Source organism: Mobula birostris, chromosome 9, assembly GCF_030028105.1.
Source record: "Mobula birostris isolate sMobBir1 chromosome 9, sMobBir1.hap1, whole genome shotgun sequence".
Classification (NCBI taxonomy): Eukaryota; Metazoa; Chordata; class Chondrichthyes; order Myliobatiformes; family Myliobatidae; genus Mobula; species Mobula birostris.
The window spans coordinates 134,239,152-134,256,766 of record NC_092378.1 but is presented as its reverse complement, the minus strand read 5'-3'; positions in this window follow the sequence as shown (position 1 = coordinate 134,256,766).

Genomic DNA, 17,615 nt, shown 5'->3' with positions numbered 1-17,615 from the left:
TAGGAAGAGGTACAGTCGACTTTTGGGCCGAGACCCTTTGTCGGGACAACTGAAAGAAGAAATAGTAAGAGATTTGAAAGAGGGAGGGGATTAATAAAAATTAATAATAAATAAATAAGGGATGGGTTACGAAGGGGAGGTGGGGCATTAACAGAAGTTAGAGAAGTCAATGTTCATGCCTCCAACCTGATGGCATGAACATTGACTTCTCTAACTTCCGTTAATGCCCCACCTCCCCTTCGTACCCCATCCCTTATTTATTTATTTATTTATTTATTATTAATTTTTTTTTCTTTCCCCTTTTTTCCTCTCTTTTTTCTCCCTCTGTCCCTCTCACTATAACTCCTTGCCCATCCTCTGGGTTCCCCCCCCTCCTCCCAAAGCCTCCTATCCCATGATTCCCTCCCTTCTCCAGCCTCGTATCCCTTTTGCCAATCAACTTTCCAGCTCTTAGCTCCATCCCTTCCCCTCCTGTCTTCTCCTATCATTTCAGGTCTCCCCCTCCCCTTCCCACTTTCAAATCTCTTACTATCTCTTCTTGTAGTTAGTACTGACGAAGGGTCTCGGCCCGGAACGTTGACTGTACCTCTTCCTATAGATGCTGCCTGGCCTGCTGCGTTAACCAGCATTTTTTGTGTGTGTTGATTGAATTTCCAGCATCTGCAGATCTCCCTGTGTTTGCAAATTATATGCTTTGGGTTATGCCACAATGTTTACTTCAGTAGATCCATAACTCCTGCAGCAGCATTCATACCTTGTCTCCTGCCTGAGGAACTGAAAGCCAATTTAGCACATACATCCACTCTGATGAAGTGCTTTGAGAGGTTGGTTATGATGTGAATCAATTCCTGCCTCAGAAATTACCTGGATCAACTTCAATAGGTCAGCCTGAAAAAGACAAACTTCTTGGGACAGTCATTACCATTAATAACTACAAACTGAAAGTTGTTCATCAGTTCACATGCCTGGGGCCCATCATCAGTGACAACATCTCCTTGGATGGAGTAATCAACAAACACTTCAGAAGGGCTGCAACAAATCTTGCCTGCCTCATCACACGAGTCTGGGAGAACTCCAAACTCTCAGTCAAAACAAAGATGGCTGTGTACAATGCTTATGTCACCAGCACAGTGTACAGCAGTGAGACCTGGACAACATACGCTAAGCTGGAGAGAAGGCTCAACACCTTCCATTTAATGTTCCTTCGTCGCATTTTGGGCGTCTCCTGGAGAGACAGAGTATCCAATGTGAGGTCCTCTCTCATGCTGGCCTCCCTTGTGTGTACACTCTGCTCAAGCAACATAGGCTGAGCTGGCTGGGCCATGTCTGCCACATGCAGATGGCCACATCCCAAAAGACATGCTGTACGGTGATCTGGCTTCAGGCACGAGAACAGCTGGCCGCCCACAGCTATGCTACAAGGATGTCTGCAAGCGGGACATCAAGACTGAGTCCCGGAGGAACTTACACCAGAGAGAGAAGCACCCTGAAACAACATGTTAAGTCAGGCGAGGAAGAATTCCTGAAAGTGGCAGAAGACTAACAGGCCCATTGAAAGGAATGCTGCATCTCCAGTAGAGCTGAGACCATCTATAGATGTGACCTTATAGAATGCCACTCTCGCATTGGTCTCATCAGCCACAGACAGTGCTGCGCCAAAAACGTAGATGGCTATGATGCAACATCCATGGTCGAGCTCAACCAATAGAGGGCCACAACAACGATTTTTGGGACTGAAATCTTCTTGCACCTTCCCTCTGAAGTTTCTGTTTGTACTAAATTAATTGGGTGGCTTCATAATTCTATGTACAGCGGCTTGATATTCCTTTCCTGACCTTTTTTGTTGTATTAACCATGGGCCTAGTATTCCAAGATATCTTTTACTGTATGGTTCCTGCTTGTTCTTTATGAGCAAGACACGCTAGCAAGTTCAAACAGGATATCCCAATTCATTTGCACTCATCCGTGCTGAACTTGCACTATCTCTTATGTATTTGTAATCTACAATGATGGTTATTTGTCAGCAAATAAAACAAGGAAACAAGTCCCTTTTTAGCCTTCTTCCTCCATAAGGGCATCCTCTATCCCATATTGTCCCCTTCTATGTAGATAAATAATGTGAGACTTTTTTTTTCTCTCTCTCTCTTAAATGCATGTAATAATCTGCTGGAGTAGCTCAGAAGGCTGAGCAGCATCTGGTATAAATAGAATTGTTGATGTTTTGCATTATGTTCATAATGGTTACTGTACTTTTACCATTTCAAGGATATTTCAGCATTGATGAAGAACCTGTGTTGTAAAACTATTGCTCTGTTCAACCTCTGTCCAAGGCTTAGCTTTTACCAATGATGTGAGAATTCCTGGTTTTCAGTGATTCCTATTACAGTATTTATATGAGAATGGTACCCAGTATTCTCCTGGTACTAAAACATTCTGCCATTGCATGACCTTTAGGGATGTCAGGGATGTAAATAGTCCTCATGTGTCCAGCTGAAGAGAGAGGAGACTGAAGAGCAGTTCATTCTATCATGAATGCCTTGGAGGGAGTAAAATTCCTGGATACGTTTGTTTTTTTAGTTCTTTTCCTTATTTTCATTTGTCTTTTATCTTCTGTAGAAATGCTGGAGTGGTAATTCTGGCTGATTTCTTCATAGATTACCTGGGAAATTGTGGTAATTCTGAAAATGGTATGAATTTGATCAAGGAGCACAGCAATGAAGCCTAATTCAGTACCTTCTGTAATGTAGGAGTTCCATAATAGGGAAAAAGATCCTTTAATCAATGCAGATGGCGCCACAGCACAGCAAATTGACACAGTTTGTGGACTGGACTCTAATCCATGTTATGAGGTGTCTCTAGTTTTATGGTTGCTCTGGTTTTCTGGGTTTTTTTTGCTATTTTGCACGATTTTGAATCTGGGTGATCTGCAAATAAAAAACACTGATCTAAACTGAACTGAAATATGCCTTTTGATTTTGTGTTTTATATTCTGTTTTTTGCTTCTTTTATTTGTTATTGCTGTTTGCTCGATTTTTTTTGCACATGGAGTGGGGAGGGAGGGTTTGATTTTTTTTTGAATGGGTTCAATGGTTCTTTGTTTCTTGACTGTCTGTGGGGAAGACAAGTCTCAGGGTTGTATACTGCATACCTACTTTGGTAATAAATGTACTTTGAATCCTTGATAACTGATTGGAACAATCTCCCAGGAATATCTCAGATCATTTAAAAAGAAATTAGAAATATGCAGTGATAGATTGAATAGGTTTTTGATTTTAATCATGAAGTAAATATTCTAAGATGATCTTTTCATTGAAAAAGTTTTATTTGTAGTTGGTCTCATCTTGTTCTTTTTTCATATTATGCTGAGCTTGGCTACCTTTGCTTTGGGATCCCATTTCAAAGGCACCAGTTATCTACTGCCATTGATGCTCATTGGCCAATTTTGTCACAGTGGGGTCATTGATGGCAGACCCAAGTGCAAGACACACAGACACTGAAGTACAAGGAACAGGACTTGACTAGAGTAGGGACGTGACAGAATACAGACAAGGAGCAGGGACAAGAACACAGACTTGGACTAGGACAAGGACTAGACAGGGAACCTGGACAGGGAACTAAGAACTAGGAGCCTGAGCTAGGGAGAGCGGGACCAGGACTAGAAACCATGGACAAGGAGACAAGGCTTGGACTCCGAGCCAGAGACTGGACAAGGACCCAGAACCTGGGTCTTACCTCAGGCTCAGATCCCAGAACTAGGCAAGGACATGACATGGATACAGGACAGGACATGGCTGGGGTCTAGAGTTTTGAGTCTTGAGGCTGGGGTCTAGGCTCTTGAACTTGGAGACAGGCTGGGGTCTTGGCTCTTGAGCTTGAAGGCTGGGGACTTCAGGCTTGTGTTCTTGGAGCTTGGCTGCGGGATCCTCGAGGCTAGGGTTCTTGGAGCTTGGCTGCGGGATCCTCGAGGCTAGGGTTCTTGGAGCTTGGCTGCGGGATCCTCGAGGCTAGGGTTCTTGGAGCTTGGCTGCGGGATCCTCGAGGCTAGGGTTCTTGGAGCTTGGCTGCGGGATCTTCGTCTTGAAATGCGGAGACTGATAACTTGGAGGCCGGAGCTCAGAGACAGACTGGGAACTGAACAACAACATAGAGCCTGGACTATCCTTTGACAAGCCGGGACTCAACTTTAGCACAACACCAACATGAAACAGGACAGTACATAGACATAGAGCCAGGACTCAGCTTTATCTCGACACCAAGGTGGGACAGGTCCACCTGTTGGGTAACAGCAGAACAGCCAGACTTACCTAACAAAGGCGAGGACAAAACAAATCCCCCCAAAGGGCAACAGCAGAACGGCCTGACTTACCCCACAGAAGCAAGAACAAGAAGAGACAAACACCAAAGAATGACAGACAGTTCCATCTCTGCTTCGGGGTTGCTTCGAGTCACAGTTCCAGCCAGCAACCTCCACTGGCTACAGAAACAACCAGATCCCTACCTAGCTCAGAGTGGCTGAAGGCCATTCAGCTGGCCCAGGAAACAGCCGCATCCATACTGCAAAGACTACTCCAACAAGTGGCAACAAGGCTCTATGAAGCAGTGGTCCTCCAACCAGGCCTAGAGATCACAAATGGTTTCACTAGCCTTCCATCAGCAGGTTGCTCCAAGGGGGACTGACAAGACAAACCAGCAGCCCACTCTCAACCCCAAGGCTACTTATATTCCAAGCCCAAAGATGGGGATCAGGTGCCTATGATTAACTCAATCAAACGAGGGACAGCTGGAAGACCCGGAGTCCTGAGTCCACGGACCAGACCGTGAACCAGAATGCGGACTTCACGGACCGGACCATGACAGATTCCTCATTGGCTCAAGCAGTGGCTCACGCATTAGATAGCACCAGTTTCAATCTGGCACGAAAAAAATTGAAAGGTAATAAATGATCTCAATAGTATTGAAGAATAGAATATTCAGTTGTGATATAAAAACAGAAAATGTGATAAATTGATTAAGGGTCTTCAGCTTGAAATGTAAAATTTATTTCTTGCTCCACAGATGCTTCCTGACCTGCTGAATATTTACAGCATTTCCTGTTTTTATTTCTACTAATTGTTTACTTTCATTTTATTTTATTTGATTATGATAATGACTTCTCCAAAATAACAAACCACAGATTTAAATTCAGTTAGTACAGTTAATTCATCTCAGTTTTACAGTTTCATATCCTATCTTGGCTTCAGCTCTCCTCGACACTGTAATCTCCTTCAGCCTTATAAGTGACCCCATGATCCTGCCACTTATCTTCAATGTCACCTGTTACCTCACTCCCATTCTTTATTACTTCCTCCAGGTTCCTTCTCCTCTCCTCTTCTTCCATTTCATCCCATTCTTAGAACATATAGTAAAACACCACTAATCCGTTATTCAGAAGTCCTGATCTGTTTCACAAGGACGTGTTTGCCATGCGCCCTTACTGGGGCTCCAGTGCTCACACTCATCAGTGGTTGCACTCATGACTCATTTGGAAAGCACCCAAGTTCCCTATAAGGGAACAGGTTAAGAGCTGAACTGCTGATAAAATGGTTATTATTTTGGTTTGAATAGAATGGGCCATATAGCCTCCAATTGTATAAATAGTTGTGATTCACTTCGTAATTAATTAATTCCTTGGGCCTGTTTTTGACATCAAAACTTTGAAGAACTTTTTAATAGCATGCTCGTTACAAGAGTTAAACTGTGTCATAAGAGGGTGCAGTATGGCAGAACCAGCTGAGAAGTCTGTGCGTTGTGGTGTATTTTTGGCATCTCTGCTACTTACCTCTCTTCCTGCCTCACCCTCTCTCTATATAAACTACATGAGTGCTACTGCACACACCTCCTCCCTCCCTCATTTCCACCAAATTCACTGCCATGTCTCTGATGGTCTGAATCACTGAGAAGGCATTCTTTGAATATTTTGCTGGTCCTTCTACCATTTATATCTCTGAATACCTTTCTAATCTGCCATCCTCTTAGTCTATCATAAAATTGGTTCATCATTAACATGAGAAAATCTGCAGATGCTGGAAGTCCAAAACAACACCTGTAAATACTGGAGGAACTCAGCAGGTCAGACAGCATCTATGGAAAAGAGCAAATAGTTGACGTTTTGGGCCAAGACCCTTAATTAGCATATGTACAGTGAAAATCTTTGTTTTGCATGCCATCTGTACAGATTGTTTCATCATATGAGTCTGTCAAGGAAGTAGAAGGGAAAAGCAATAACAGAATACAGAATATAGTGTACAAAGTGTGGGCAGGTAGTAAGGTTCAAGGCCATGATGTGGTAGACTTATTGGTCAAGAGTTTCTTTCGCTATTCGTGTAGCAGTGGGATAGAAGTCATCCTTGAGACTGGCAGTCCACGCTTTCAAGCATTTGTATTTTCTGCCCGATGGAAGGAGGAAGAGAGGAGTATGCCCAGGGTGGGAGGGATTTTTGATTATGTTGACTGCTTTACCGATCTTTGGTTGTGTATAATCCGCTATTAAGTTTGCAGCTGCCTATACTAGATCTTTTATTTCACCCACCCTCTTTCCTCATCCCCATAGCTCATCAACCTCTTCACTGATGTCTCTATCTTATCTATGTTGTTACTCTGGTAAGACTCTCCACCATATGTCTTCATTGAAACCACATGTCTGAAGAAAGTAAGCTGATAGAACTCTATTGCTATGATATTGTTCAAATTTGGTCCTGCAGCAGCCAATGACCTAGCGAATTATGTGCTTTCAAGGAAGGAAAGCAACAAAATATATTAAATGAGTACCATGGTTAACACTAAAACCTAAGACAAGATAGAACACGTATTTTCTAAGAATAACTCACCAGTCTTAAACCAAATAGAAAAATGGATTTAAGTTGGGAAGCCTGTCATGCCATCTCAGTTAGGGCAATTCAGTAAACAAACTTTGTCTCAACTGTACTAATTGTGTTGACATTCATATATGAATGAATCCATTAAATATATTTGATCTTTTTTCAGGGTTACATACGACTGAGAGGAACATTTTCCTCTGTGGGCTGTGTTGACAATCCGTTTTCACACTTTTGGCATTCACCTTTGTACCACTATTGGTTTTCAATAATATGGCTGGGAGTCATCTACTCATTTGCTATTATAAGATGTTACTTTGACTTGCTTTCTTCTGACAAGTAGGTGCCATTTCATTATTTCATCACCTACACAGTAAACCATCTATATTCAGAAATGGGATAGAGCCACTTAAAGAGTATGCTTTCAATGAACTCTGCTAATTTGCAGTGAACTCATGGTGAGTCCAGCAAGGAGATATTGTGATAAAAAGAAGTTCTGGTCTCATTTTGTGATGCAAGTACTACTATTTACTGCTAGAAGTAAATTCTGCTTATTTCCAAAGGCAAGTCTGTGGCCATCCATCATCTTAGTGGTACCCCAGGAAAGCTTTGGAACAACTATGCAAATCATTATTTTGGTACAAATGACCAGTGTTGGTGTTTACAACCTGGAAGTTGGACATATCCATGGAACACAATTCAAGTAAGGTTTTCTGTTTAGTAATCTGAATTGAGTGCTTTTACACTCAGTGACCTCTTTAATAAGTACCTCCTGTACTCAATAAAGTGGCCACTGAGTCTATGTTCATGGTCTTCTGCTGTAGCCCATCCAGTTCAAGGTTCGATGTGTTGTGCATTCCGAGATGCTCTTTTCTGTACATTACTGTTGTAATGGTAGGGTTATTTGAGTTGCTGTCGCCTGACAGCTTGAAGCAGTCTGGCCATTCTCCTCTGCCATTAACAAGGTGTTTCTGCTGCTTGCTGGATGATTTTTGCACCATTTTCTATAAACTCTAGAGAATGTTGTGCTTGAAAATCCCAGCAGATCGGCAAGTTCTGAAATACTCAAACCCATGCCATCTGACACCAACAGTTAAAGTCACTTGGATCACTTTTCTTCCCTATTCTAATGTTTGGTCCGAAAAAACAACTGAACCTCCAGACCATGTCTGCATGCTCTTATGCATTGAGTTGCTGTCATGTGAATGGCTGATTAGGTATTTGCATTAATGAGCAAGTGTACAAGTATACTGAATAAAGTGCCCACTGAGTGTATTTTTATTTTGACTGTTGTATTATTTCTGCTGTCTTACTTGATCCACTAACCATGTTGAGAACTTGTTGTGCACTGATGGATCCAGTTTACATACAGCATGGTGACAGTGAATATAGACTCCGGTTGATACATCTAGATATAATAGGGGGCCTAAATTGAAAACAATTGATGTAACAGAATACTGGATTTTAACATTTTGGACAGGAATCCTTTTTCAGGTCCCTGAACTTACCATTAACTGGTTCCTTTGTACACAGATGCTGCTTGACTGAGCACTTCCTGCATTTTCTGTTTTTGTTTCAAATTCCCACAACTGCTCTTTTATTTCTTCTCCTTTTTTCTGCCTCGTCCCCTTTAGGGAAGCTACTCCACGTTGGACCACTTGTCCTTGTATCCTCTTCACTTCTCCATTCTCTGAGCATATGTTACTCTCCATGCTAGTACTTTGATGGCAAGTAACAATAGAGTTGTTCAAATATGGTGAGTATGTACAAGTTACTCTAGTGGCTCTCCACTCTATCTATGTCTCTTATCATCTTGTACACACCTGTCAATTCATCTCTATGCTCCTCCTTTCCAGAGAGGAAAATCCTAGCTCAACCTATCTTAATAAGATATTCTCTTTATCCAGGCAGCATCTCCACTGCACCCTCTCTAAAGCTTCCACACCCTTCCTATAATGAGGTGAACTCAACACTTAACATAAGCAATATCCTGCAACACACACAAAACGCTGTAGGAACTCAGCAGGTCAGGCAGCATCTATGGAGAGGAATAAACAGTCGACAGTTCAGACTGAGATCCTTCATCGGGACTCAGACTATCAAGGGATTGAGAATCTCTAGGAGTTAATGTGTGCTATGATCAACCCTTGAAGCATTTTAAGATGATGGATGTCAGAGCTTCTGGGCAGTAGTCGTTAAGGGACATTACCTAATTTTTGGTATTGCCATAATACCGTACCACTAGGCTCTCTTTCTCCTTCCTGTACTTCAACTCATTATTTGAGATTTGACTCACTATGGTGGTGTCATCTGCTAACTAGTAGATGGAGCTAAAGCAGAATCTGGCCGCAAGTTATGCGAGTCTAAAGAACAGAGCGGACTTGAGAGCATATTGATAGACACTTACTTTCTGCTGACTGAAATACAGGTGTATTGGAGAAACTGTTTTTCCTTTGCAAGTAACACTTGATGTTTGACCAGCAGGGATGTAAAGATCTCAGTGTGCCTTTGGCAGCAGATAATGATCTACATGCTGGCCAGCACCATCTGCTGTTTGATCATGTCCATTATTTCCAGCATAGTAGACAGAAGACAGGTAAGGGTCTCCCTTTAAGGCAAAGTCTTAACTAGAGTGAAGAGTGGTCTGACTTCGATGCTAAGCTTTTACTTCTGGTTTTCTGGACAAAACTGATAGATTTAAAACTGAGAATGTTCTCCTTTTTTCACAGAAGAGCCCAAAAAAACAAAGTATTCCGCTTTGCTCAGTACTTAGTTAAATCAACTATATAACCACAAGACCTTCCACATCTTTACAGTATCTTCTAAGTGATGCTTTGCTAAGTGTTTATGGGCAAGGCTTTTTTTAAGTGGATCCTGTGGCATAAATCTAATACTGCTCATCAGTTCCCCAACTAATCTGCAATAGCTTAAGCAATTTTACAAGGAAGAATGGACAAATCTTGCTCCATCAATTTGTGCAAAGCTAATATATAATGAAGAAGACTACTGGCCATAATCACTGCAAGAGGTGGTTCAACTAAGTAAAGGGGGATGAATACTTTTGAACTGCTGTCAGTTTGTAAATTTTTAGTTTATCATGCTTTACACTTTTCACTGTCTTCTGGGTTCTACTGTGAAAAAGGGAATATGCGATTCACAAATAGAAATCCTCTTAAATTTATCAAAATCCCTTGTTGTACTATACATTTATGTGAACAAAGGATTAGGGGTTGAATACTTTTACAAGGCAGTGTGCCTTGTCTGAAAACAGGCATTGGCTCCATAAAGTGGATATGAAGCAATGTTTTCCTCCTCGTTTTTCCTTACTGTTTTATTTTCTCTGTCTTTTTAAGCCAAATCATATCAGCTTCACTAACTCATGTGAATTAGCTTATTTTTCATTTATTTTCGTCTGCAAGAACTTAAACATATTCTTTAATAAAACAGAAATTTAGTTGTTTGATCGGAAACTTGTTTTTCCCTCGCACTCTCATTTATATCCTTACCTCTTTGGTACCAAGGATAATGGTAAATTCCCACTATTCTGCTGTTAATATGAGTGTTGGAAGTTTACCACCGACAGTATGTAGTGTTGTATCCTGATGCTTTAGCGATCCAAGGTTCTTCAGGAGTCAAAAATGAGGCATAACTTTTTTGCTTATAATCATTTTATTAAGTGCTTCAAGACAAAGGAAACGAGGAGAACGGAAAGAGAGCAAAGGCAACCGAACAAAGATGGTCTGGTCCTCGTATACCAGATTACTGACAGCGCATATTTCATCGATATTCCATTGTGTAAATTAATCAATAAGATAGACCCTATTAAAGTAATGTGATATCTGCCACTTGAACTAAGAAGTTTCCAGAGGAAAAAAAATACGAAGGCCACTGTAACCACTAGAAAAGTCACTGAACAATTACATGTATATAGGTGATTATACAAAATATACAAACAAGCATAAGAAAGTTAAACTACAAGAAAAATGACAATTATACAGTCCAATCCAACAGTAGGTACTTACACAGTTGGGAAGTTTGTCCTTGTTTAAACCTCTCTCATTCCTTCAATAACCATTTGTTTTCCCTGTTCTCTGATGGATTGACTAACCACATTTTTAAACCACGTTTTAAACAGCCCTGAGTTAAACTAACATTTCATTTTATCTTTGCTTCCAGGGTAACTTATTGAACAAAACCACCAAGCACTCTGAAGCTACAAAAAAGGAATATCAAAAAGCATCAGACGTCTCCTCTGCTGACAGACAAAAGCAATGAAAACGAAATTAACTGAGTGATAATGGGCAGAACAAATTAAGTGGTTTAGCTGAAGAAAGCAAATGAACAATTCTCCAGATTAGCTGATGCGTTTTTTCAAATTAAAGCGCTATTCTACCAGTTTGATCAATTGCCAAATGCCATATGTACATCACAAGACAATAATAGTTTTAGTTGCATTTGACACAATAATATCTACAATCCCATAATAAACTTCAGCAAATACTATATCCTGTTGGGTGTTGTTGGCCATCTGCTTTAGCCTTTAAGGCTGTATGCAGTTAAGTTACCGTATATAGGCATTGCCAGTGGAGGGGGAGTTGTTGATGCAGGACCATAATTAGAATTTTATTGTTGTCAAGGAATCAAGGAAGCTTTGGGTTTCTGTTCCTCTGTTACAAACTTGATTTTGGGGTCAGTGTATTAAGATCACAAAGGGAATATTACATATTTTTATAGCCTGTCAGATAAATAAGAGATATCACAGGTCTGAAACAGCTGCTTTGAGGAATATTTGCTACTATATAGGACATGTGATGTTGCTTTGACTACCTCTGACCCAAGAGAAAAATAACTACTATAGAAATACTTCTGGTTCTTCATAGTAACATCGAAGTTCACTGTATTTACTCTTATACAAGTCATATTAGTGTTAACTTCGACTACTTCTGACGTGAGAAAAATATTTCTATGCAAGTGAGATGGAATTTTGTGTGCGTATATGTGTTTATATATTTTTATCATTTAGGAATAATTAAACTACATTTTATACAAGTTAAACACTATAGGTAGGACTGGTATAAATATTTTGTGATCAGTTTGCTTGGCATAAAGTGACTGACTTATTCATACAAATTATGTACAATCATCCTTATAAATCAATACTTCATTAAAATTATAGACTTATTTGTTTGAGAATCAAATACTTCAATTTCTGAACCCTTAAATCTGCACCTCCAAGTTAATTTTTGGACTTTGCCATTCCTGAACCTTGATTTCTGTTGAATTCCACATTGGGCTTGTGTGTTGTCCAGTATTCCTGCAGGCACTAACATATTCAAACTACTGGTTTGCCTTCCGCTGAAAGTGAGATCTTAAAGCTAAACTCTGACTCTCTCATTCTATCATTGAAGCAAACCGGAACACAACAATCCCTGCATGACTGCATATCATTGCTTCTAAACTGGTTATTATGTGCCAACATCTATATCAAATACACAGGCAAAAATCAGATGGCAAATTGACCCTGAAATAGGTTTCTTAATTTTGTTTCAGGGTGAATTGATGTAACTTGGGTTGGGGAATATCAATTGACATCTAAACTTAAAGCTTATAACTTGCATTTTCTTAATTATCATTCACTGATGGGATTATGTATGAGATCTTCAGTGGCCTTTGCTATTTCCCTCAAAGATTTTGAGCTGTTTCTTGAACAGTGCAGTCCAGCTAGGCAAAATATTTCCACAGTTTTACTGTTTTCGGAGTTCCGGGTTTTGATCCAATATTGAAGAACAGCAATAGAGAAGCAAGTGAGGATAGTGTTTAAATTGGTTGGATTGCATGTGCAATCTTCTACCTTGTCTTTCTAGGTGATAAAGAATGCTGGCTTATAGGAAGTGATTATTCAAAGTGCAGTTAATGGGGGGCTTTGTCTTAGAGTCATTCAGCAAGGAAACTGGCTCTTTGGCCCAACTCATTCATGCCAACTCTGCCCAGCAAGCAAGGCCCATCTGCCTGTATTTGGTTCATGGTCCTCTAAACCTGTTATCTATGTACATCTAGATGGCTTTTAATGTTGCTAATGTACCGACCTCAACCACTATTTCTGGTAGCTCATTCCAAATACGCAGCCCACTTTGTGTGAAGAAGCTGCACCTGGTGTCCCTTTTAAATCTCTTACTATAAATTTACACCTTTGCCCTTCTGTTTTCAGCACCAAGGAAAAATCCTTGATTATCATATATAAAGAATTTTCCTTCAGAATAATACGAGTCATTTGTTCATACAATCAAGTTTCCTTGCTCGACAAACTTACAAAAACTATTTTGAAAACACTAGTTTTCCCAATAAGTGAAATGCCACCTACAACACTGAAGATGGAAAATATTCTGATCATTACAGTTAATGAAAAACAAAATACTGTAGATGCTGTTAGCACACACAAAATTCTGGTGAAACTCAGCAGGCCAGGCAGTATCTAAAAAATTGTCTATGTTTCAGGCTGAGACCCTTCATCCAGTCCTGATAAAGGGTCTCAGCCAGAAACATCAACTTTTTATTCATTTCCATAGATGCTGCCTGACCTGCTGAGTTCTTTCAGCATTTTCTCTGTGTTGCTCGGGATTTCCAGCATCAGTTTATGAGATGCTAGCAGTAGTAGCATTAGATTAAATGCTTGAAATCACAAATCAAAGTTTAATTTTATGATGAATTTAATAATATGATGACTGTCTGCCTTCAGCAAGAAACAAGTGCAAGTTTAGCATGATTTACAAGAGGAAGGTAACAAGGAGGCAATAGAGGAAAAGTGGACTGGATTATAGAATGTTCAAAGGAAGGAAAGTAGCACATTTAAAGGGGTTGGATTGGGGCAAAGGAGAGAAACAGGAATGATGCTTTGTTGGAAAAGGAGAGAACTTAGGATGGGATAGTTAAGAATGTACCTGCAGTAACAAAGAGGGAAATGGCAGGGATCCTTTACATAATTTCAGAATTAGAAATATAGAAGAAACCTATAACACAATATAGGTCCTTCGGCTCACAATGCTGTGCTGAACATATACTTACTTAAGAAATTACCTCGGATTACCCATAGCCCTCTACATAAATTACATAATTTCTTTGGGAGAGTACAGAGAGTACCAGGTTTATTGCGTAAAGTGAGTAACTATTATCTTTTTAGTGTAACATTATAGTAAAGGAGTGGTAAATGAATGCCTGGATATACTGTTGATACTAATGAAGCATTCTGTCATCTGAGAAGTTGGACAAAAGTAGTTGGTTTTGGTGCAGAAAAAGTGTGCACTGCATCTGCAGAGGTTGAATATCAGTAAGAATCAAGATGATGAAAACAGATGTTCCACATAGAAGAATTATTTTTCAAATAATTCTGATTCCATCAAAACTAAAATGTCTTTCATTTTGAAAAGGATATTAATTAAAATTAGAATAAGTGTAAAAAAAATACAGTATTTTCCATAATATCATGATTTTTATTAACGACCTGGATGTGGGGGTGGAAAGGTGAGTTGGCAAGTTTGCAGATGACACAAAGATTGGTGGTGTTGTAGATAGTGTAGAGGATTGTCAAAGATTGCAGAGAGACATTGATAGGATGCAGAAGTGGGCTGAGAAGTGGCAGATGGATTTCAACCCAGAGAAGTGTGAGGTGGTACACTTTGGAAGGACAAACTCCAAGGCAGAGTACGAAGTAAATGGCAGGATACTTGGTAGTGTGGAGGAGCAGAGGGATCTGGGGGTACATGTCCACAGATCCCTGAAAGTTGCCTCACAGGTGGATAGGGTAGTTAAGAAAGCTTATGGGGTTTTTTCATAAGTCGAGGGATAGAGTTTATGAGTCGCGATGTAATGATGCAGCTCTATAAAACTCTGGTTAGGCCACACTTGGAGTACAGTGTCCACTTCTGGTCGCGTCACTATAGGAAGGATGTGGAAGCATTGGAAAGGGTACAGAGGAGATTTACCAGGATGCTGCCTGGTTTAGAGAGTATGCATTATGATCAGAGATTAAGGGAGCTAGGGCTTTACTCTTTGGAGAGAAGGAGGATGAGAGGAGACATGATAGAGGTGTACAAGATAATAAGAGGAATAGATAGAGTGGATAGCCAGCGCCTCTTCCCCAGGGCACCACTGCTCAACACAAGAGGACATGGCTTTAAGGTAAGGGGTGGGAAGTTCAAGGGGGATATTAGAGGAAGGTTTTTTACTCAGAGAGTGGTTGGTGTGTGGAATGCACTGCCTGAGTCAGTGGTGGAGGCAGATACACTGGTGAAGTTTAAGAGACTACTAGACAGGTATATGGAGGAATTTAAGGTGGGGTCTTATATGGGAGGCAGGGTTTGAGGGTCAGCACAACATTGTGGGCTGAAGGGCCTGTACTGTGCTGTACTATTCTATGTTCTATGTCCAAAGCTCTTAGAAATTGATCAATTTTGTGATTTTAATATTACTTTTCTGTTTAAAGATTTTCATATTTATTTTCTTTCCAATATAGCAAAATATTCATATTTTTTCTGCTTGTTGGAATATGTAGTCAATTGTGCCTTCTTTATGTAATCATCTATTCCTGACACTATTGCTTAGCAAAATAACATGCATTATTGTTACTAATTCTCCTTTAACATTATACCCATAGCATAACAACAACAAGCTTTGACCAGCAGCCAATCTGGACATCGGAAGTTTCAGAGAAGGGGGTTTCACTCAGGACCACTGCCCAGGTATAAAAGGGAGCAGCGAAATAGGGCTTTAACCAGCGACCAGTCCGCATTTGTGATTGATAAGCAAGAACAAATTAAAGAAAGGTGGGCAAGCGCAGAGGCCTTCATCTGAGCGGACTGAGTCATAGTGGTGATCGTGAGACTTTAGCTCTTCAAGACTTCAGCAAAGAGAGGCTTCAGTCAGAGAAACTCAAGGTTAAGTTTTTTTTTTCCTCCCTTCCTTCTTTATATCTGCTCAGCTAGGATAGAAGAGATGCCAGGCAGGATAATGGGATGGTCCTTTTGCAAGCCTTCCTGATTAATACAGCTGCAGGTTCTAGCAATCCATGTTAAGGAATTGGAACTGGAACTGGACCCAGATGAACTCTGGATTATTCGGCTGAAGGGGTGATAGAGAGGTGATTATGCCCAAGGTGCAGGGCACAGGAAACTGGGTGACAGTCAGGAAGAGGAAAGAGATTAAGGAGCTAGTGTAGAGTGCCCCTGTGGCCACACCCCTCAACAACAGGTATATCACTTTGGATACTGTTGGGGAGAGGGGGCTGGCATAACAGAGGACAGTCGCAGTGGTCATGTCTCTGGCTCTGAGTCAGGCTCTGTGATTCAGAAGGGTTGGGCGGGGGGGGAAGAAAAGGCACATTTAGTGATTGAGGATTCGTTAGTTAGAGGAACGGACATGAGATTCTGTGAGTGAGAATGAGTTTTCCAGATGGCATGTTGCCTCCCGGGTGCCAGGGCCTGGGATATCTCGGATCAAGTCCTCAGCATTCCTAAATGGGAGGGTGAACAGCCAAAGGTCTTGGTCCATGTAGATACCAATGACATGGGTAGGATGACTGATGAGGTCCTGCATGGAGAATTCAGGTAGGTAGGTGCTGAGTTAAAGGGCAAAGCCTCCAGGTTGTGATCTCAAGATTGCAATGCATGCCACATGCTGGAGAGGCCAGAAATAGGAAGATTACACAGTTTAGTACATGGCTAAGGAGTTGGTGTAGGAGGGAGGGCATAAGAGTTTTGGATTATTGGGCTCTCTTCCAGCGAAGGTGGGACCTATACAGAAGGTACAGTTTGCACTTGAACTGGAAGGGGACTAATATCCTAGTGGGAAGGTTTGTTAATGCTGTATGTTGGGGTTTCAATGAGAGCTGCAGGGGATGAGAACCAGAGTGCAAGAACATTTAGTGGAGAGGTTGTGGAGGCGATGTTTGCAAGACTTCAGACAAAGTTAGGAGTCAAAAGGTTCACCATGGTGGACTAATATCCTGAGTTGCATAGATTTCAATGCAAGAAGTATCAGAGGAAAGGTGGATGAAAATGAGGTAGCTAATTTACAAACAGAAGCAATGTGTAGTAAGGAGAGGCTGTTCATTGGGGAAAATTGCATTCAACAGGATGAATTGCAAAGTAAAAGGCAAACAAACTTAAAAAGCTTTAATACAATACTGAAGATGTTGTATTTGAATGCACGCAGTATACGAAATAAGGCTGATGAACTTGTAGGCACGGTTACAGGTTGGCATGTATGTTGTAGGCATCACTGGATCATGGCTGAAGGAAGATTATAGCTGGGAGTGTAATGTCCAAAGATACATATTGTATCAAAACGACAGGCAAGTAGGCAGAGGGGGCAGCGTTGCTCTGTGGGTAAAAAAAACTAAATCAAATCATTAGAAGTGACATTGGGTTGGAAGGTGTTGGATCATTGTGGATAGAGCTAAGGAACTGCAAGGGTAAAAAGACCTTGATGGGAATTGTACACAGACCCTCCCAAACAGTAGTAAGGATGTGGTGTACAAATTACAGTGGGAAATAGAAAATGCATGACAATAGAGCAATGATACAATTGTCACGGGGGCTTCAATATGCAGGTAGATTGGGAAAATCGGGTTGGTGCTGGATTCCAAGAAGGGGAATTTCCAGAGCTCCTATGCAATAGCTTTTTAAAGCAGCTCGTAGTTGAGCCCACTAGGGGATCAGCTATTTTAGATTGGGTGTTGTGCAATAAAACTGAATAGATTAGAAGGCT